Raw genomic sequence first — 6,221 nt, 5'->3', positions numbered from 1 at the left:
GTCACAAACTAAATCGTGTTATTTCTGGATAACTTGGCTTCCTTTTTTTTCAGTCTCTTTCTGAGAATTTTGTGGGATTTTGCTAGTTCCTTAATATCCACCGAACATATGTCAAAACTGCTTGGTGTCTATTAGCTTTTTGTTCTGTACATGCGGACGGAAGCAAGCAAGATTGCTTTGCTGCTGTCCCAAGCAGTCCTTGCAAAAACAGCCGCTATGATGTCAATAGAAACATTAAATCTCTGGCATAACAAAAGAGAATCAAGGTGACCTATAAAAAAATGTTAAAGCGGTGTTATTTTCCCAATACACACACTCCACAGTATTGTAGAAAATTCCTTAAGCAACAGAAATGGAAAGAGAAACAAGTTTAACATTTCAGTACCTTACTCAGCAAAGTTTTCTGAGGAAAACAGATCAGCTGAAATAGTACACTTTGTTAGTTTTTCCATATTCTTTATTCAAATAAAGATATGTGAGCTCCATATGTTCCTGTTTAATTTGAAAATTTTATTCTAAATGCCTTTGATGTACATTAACTTGATATTTTTATTTATTAGTTATTGAAAAGAGTGACACACGGGGATAACGTTGAATGTGCCATAAGTCAGTGCAGTATTCATCTTGTAGAGATTTAATCAGAAAAGCAAGACTTGTAGAGGAAGGAAATATCTTTTATTAGCCTAGATGCCATAGTTGGGAAAAAAGGACACAAATCTAAAAGCTTTGACCATTTTTCCAATTAAGTCATTCAATCTAATAAAAAATAGTACCTTTCTTGTACCCTGAAACCACAAAAGCTACAGCAACACCAGTATGACGATACAAAAGATTAATCATTCGTGCAGACATGGCCACGAAGCTATGCAACCTCATTGTCTGCATCTTCCCCTCTGCCCAGCATATAAAATATGATTATTGCACTCACAGCTAATGATTTTGTTAGAAAAGGAGAGGCTCTAGTTGATGCATTTCATGAGGGAAATGAGCTTAGGCAGATAAGACTAGCCTGTCTCAGCCTCATGTAGCAGGCGGGAGGATGGTGTGTGCAGGACAGCTGCAGTATAGCACAGCACGTATGACCAGCAGCAAACTCCATTTCAAACCCTGAGCACTCACAACAAAACAAAAATAAAGCCCGACTCTGTGATCCTTGTTTAAGTATTGCTCGGGCTCATGAAAAGATGCAGGATTGAGTTTGAGTGACAAGTTTAGGCTCCTGTTAGGGCAAAGGTTTGAAATTCCTTTACCTAATGAGTAATTGTATCATACCACCCCTGCTGAGCTGCTAATAGCAAATGAGAGACATTTTGGGACAGAAGGAAACTAGGAGTCCTTTCTAATTAAGCGTGGCCCTCTCTGAGTGTCTAGATAAATTCCATAATACTTTTTAGCCCATACTAGCATACCACACCTTTTTCTTCCTTCGCTGGTTTTCCTGCTTGCTGTATCCACTGCTCTGCAGGCAGAAAATTCCACTTGAATTCCTTTTGTGTCTGCTCATTCCATAGATTAAATCAGAGCCCCTTGGTTTATTATTAGGAATGCAATCATCTCTGCTATCAACATGTCTCCGGACCCTTCCCATTTCTATTTCCACCCTTAAGGTTCCCTCGAGTCGTTTATTTTATAAAGTCAAAAGCCCTATTTCTTTAATCTTCTTAAACTACAATCTGTAAATTTATGCTTCATCTTGTTTATTTTCAGCGTTTTGTCTATGCCAAGAAACATACAGAATGTCATGAAGCGTGCTTGGTTCTGCTCTCAATGTATCGCCACTTCTCAGACTTGAGCTAGATGTGTGCAAGGTCGTGCTGAGCCCAGGAGCCCTGCAATGGCTAAGGTGCTCTGTAAGGGCTGGAAGTGGCTTACCACAGACTTGCACCCCATAGCCTCTGTGCCTCTTGGTGAATCGTCCCATTGCTTCTTTGTGTCTTCATGAACATGCTGTTCTGCCCCATGCCTTCAGTTCTTCTTATGTCCCCCGTGTTTCCCACCATTGCAATACAGATAACCTCCTCCACTGTCCTTCAGTGCCCCTAAATCTTTTGGACAGCACAAGCTGTGGCTGGCTCAGATGTGCCTGCATGCCAGCCGGCCAGCTAACGTGCACATGGGTACGGGTCAGGTGGCCACTTTCAGACTGAACAAAGGCTGAGCTTTGTCTGCATTCCCACGAGGAACAGATGCTCCTCTGGCTCCTGTTTCTCTACACGGACAAATGGTTCAGTGAAACATTTGGGAACTGAACAACTTCGAGCGCTGTGCCCTTCTGCTGAATCTGATTGCAACTAGTGAATTGCATTATAAGGTTCTTCAGAGTGATAGAAGACACACAGATTGTTGTACAAACAGGCTGCAAAAATCATGTAGGAATCATTTTCTTAAGAAATAAGGCTAAAAACCTAATAGCCTGGGTGGAGAATGACATCAGGGAAGCTGGATTTGGCTTCCTGATTCTGAGACTCAGCCTGTGCTTTGCCATAAATAACGTTGCTGACAGGCAATTTTAAATTGCACAACAAATGGACCAGGGCAGGGCTACTCGATGGAGCAGAGCAAAACACATCCCCTGTTCTTTCCTGCTTTTCTGCTCCTTGCTGCCAGATGCCTCCTCCTCCCCCTTCCCTTACACAACCAAGTGTAGAGAAGAGTATCTGCACTAGCAGGCTTCTCCTGTCCTGACAGGAATATATGTCCTGATGGTTATTGTACCCCCAGGTCCCCTCGTGCAAAATATAGCCGACTTGTACGAGTGCATCTCAGGCAGGTTTGCAGCAGTGCTGACCCCCCCTCATCTACAGCCAGCTCTGGTGCTGGCCTGGGTCTGGTTCTTGTGTGTGGTTTAGTTCTCGTGCACCTAAAACTTCACGTGCTCAAGGTGGTGTAAATCCCTGTGGTAGACAACAGCTACTTGCAAATTTTTAAAAAACAGATACTAAAGTAGTGAAGGCACAAACTGAATAAATAGGTAAGACTGGAAAGGGAGGGAGTGTGCTTGTGAAGCAAATTTCATATTGTATGTAAGTTTAACAGCAAATAGCAGAAATTTTCTGAGCTCTTTGTTATATTCCATCTTCCTGGCACCTCCTCCATGATGTGAAATGGAGCTGTTTTGGCACTGGAATTTTGTCACTCTTCAGATATTCTAATTATCTGCCCTAACAGGAGCCTGGTTTCCTAGTTCACTGTTGCTTTTTCCTCCCTTGAGACTATTTCTGGCATCTGTTTCCACATCATTATGTGAATACTGAGTGAAAAAATGTCTTTAATGTTTTAGCAAGACTCTACCTAGCTTATCAAGCAAATACAAATCTGTAAATCTGTAAGAAAATCTGCTATCTTTTTCACTGACCCTTTTTCCCTTTAAGATGAGCTTGGAAAATGCTTTGTAATATGTGTGGAAAACTTCTGATTTCCTCTCCCTTTTTTGCCTCCTTACCTGACACACCTGATGTGAAGCATCACTGGCTGATACTTCATACCTGCTCTCATCCATTTAGAGTGCAGTCCTCGCTGATGGTGATGGGTGTAGGAAGGGAGGGAATGTGGCACCTCACAGAATTCATCTCTAAGAGATGAACCAGAAATACTAAAGAGATCTTGAAGTCAGATTTTCAGTCTCAGGCAAATTTTGAAAAGAGCAAGTTGAAGTCATTGAGATATTGTAAGTAGACTTCAGGGATTTCAAGGACTTTTTAGTTAAGCTGAAAACTCATGGCAACTACCATAATGCTGCTTATATTTGCAGCCTCTCATACAATGGATACAGATTCCTTATTCTGCAGAGAAAATTAAAGAATGGTGGTATGGGTAGATATGCAACATATTAGTTAAGTCAAGTCAATTAAAACATTTCCTTTCATCACCTTCCCCTTCAAACTTTGCTTCCCTGTAAGCTTATCTACATCCCACAAGGACCTGCACAGCCCTCCCCGCTCATGCAGACATTTCGTACCCACACCTTTAGCTGTTTTGTGTAAATATATGGTGCCAAGGAGAGGTGCTGAGGGCTTTGTAGGGCTGCCACACAAAAGAAAGGCCAAGGACGGTCCCAAAAAGGAGGCAGGAGGAGCAGGGCTGGTGTGGGGAGCGGTGGGATAGCAGAGCGGCTGCTCCCATGCAGCCAGAAGCAGGCAGGGGTCTCACCAGGGCTCCCTGGGAGGGCTGCCCCTGCCAAAACTGCCACCTCACAGGCTGTAGCAGAAGCAGCAGCGAGTCTGTCCTGAGCTGTGGCCCAGGTGAAGGAGGCACCCAGATCACCAGCATTTTGCCATGCAGATGCTCTGCCCCGGCAGCTCTCTGCTTTGCTGCCTGCTGCTTTCCCTGGCACAGGCAAAGAGCTGCTCCACGTCTGCTTTGCCCTCGCTCTGGCGGGTTATGCTGAACCAAAAGCCAGCCCCTCAGTGTATGTGTAAAAGATGTCCAAACAACCATTTTTTGAACTCCCAAGTGGGTTTTGTAATTTCTTTGCTGTCCCTGCCCTGCTTTAAAAGTATGTGCTGAACTCCACTCTGTCCACAAAAAGAAACATGCCAATTTAGTAAAGAAGATAATTAAGATTTTATTGAAAACATACATCAGGAAGAATGTCTACTTAAAAACTGCCTCCCCTCATGTAAGTACAGACACTACCTTTTCCTCTCAGCTCAAGAACGAGCAAACTGCAGCAAGGATTCACAAGGAATGCCTTGAAAACAGCAGTTTCAAAGAAGAGTCCGAACTGCAGCATGCAGAAATACTAACTGTGTCATGAAGCAGATCAGAATTGCAAACAGCTTAACAGCCTTTTCGTGTTCAGAAATTTCACTCCTGGCAGCTGCTACTAGCTGATTCCCCGTCCCACCCTGCCCAAGAGGTGTATATGTGGATATGTACACATATGTCGAAGTAAAAGGAAAAAAAAAAGAATGGAAAATACTTTGATTTTAATGAGAAAATGTCCATCTCACAAGTTTTAAAATGGAGAAATCGCTATTTGCTTTCTCCTCACAAAATAGAAAACCTTTAAAATGTAGATATGTGTAAAATAGGCCCCCAAAAAACCCTTTAAAGAGCAAGTTAGTTAGTTCTGTGGCATCTCACCAGGCTGTGGAATTTATGAAAACCACATTCCTTGGATTCTAAAACACTGGCCATCCCCGCTGCTCTTTCAAATAATGTTGATTTTGCTGACTAGTCTCTCTGAGAGGCAGCACAGTTGTTTAATTGTAAGTAAATAATCTCAGAACAAATCCATGTTTGACATACTGTCATACTAACATTTACTGTTTTGCAAAAGGGATTTACTTCAAGGATATTGAAAAATTCCATTGGTGTTTAAGAGGAGTAGCAACTGTGACCCTCTATAAATTAAAATGTTTGACCCTGCTACATGATATAGATGATCCAAAGTATTTCACATGTTCAGATCAGTAAAGGAAGAAAACAAACTCTCCTTATGAAGATGTGGTATTATGTTCACACAAACATCCGCAAGGGCTATGAAGGTTTACAAGGGTTAGCTTTTTAAAGCTAAGACTCTTCAGCTCACGTGTAGCCCTGATAGCTTCTTTGGGAATGTATAAGGTTGATTATAAAGGTCTACCCTTGCAGATCGTATTGCCAGGAAAGGACATATGGGCCACATTCAGAGCTGATAATATAGCACTTAAGGAGGACATTGGTGCCACTGGGATGTCAAAGTTCAAGAGCTTCATGAGCACTTCGGACCACCTACAACCTGAGGCTGCCAAATCCTAGCCTCCTGTGTATTCAAGGGAAGAAGTTATGAAACTTAGGTTAAAAGCCTGGAACGGACAGCCTGAGCATGGCCCGCTACTGCTCTTCTGAGACCCTTGCAGGGCAGGCTGGGATCATACAGGGACTCAAGGTCCAGCAGCCCCACTGCTCTTGAACTTAATGCCATAGTAATGGTGGCACCTAAGACAAGTGCCTGTAGCAAAGGGTTTGCTTAGCTGAGATGTCACAACTCTCCTTCTCTGTCAATATAAACCAGGACTTAGCAATGTGGCATACCAGCAAGCTCTGAAGAGCTCATCACACTCGTGAATGAGGACACCATGGTAGCAATATAAGCCCAGCAGTCTGCATGGCCCATGGTGCCTGGGACCCCTAACACTGCAAACCTCTGAGCTTTGCAGAGGACCTACTAACATCCAGGACAAGGCAGATGACGTGGTGCATCTGAAGTGCAGGCTCACCTCCAGAGATTACAAACC

This window comes from Nipponia nippon, unplaced genomic scaffold (assembly GCF_047370975.1).
Source record: "Nipponia nippon isolate SJK-2023a ecotype South Korea unplaced genomic scaffold, ASM4737097v1 scaffold_1, whole genome shotgun sequence".
NCBI lineage: Eukaryota > Metazoa > Chordata > Aves > Pelecaniformes > Threskiornithidae > Nipponia > Nipponia nippon.
Note: the sequence above shows the minus strand (reverse complement) of the source record.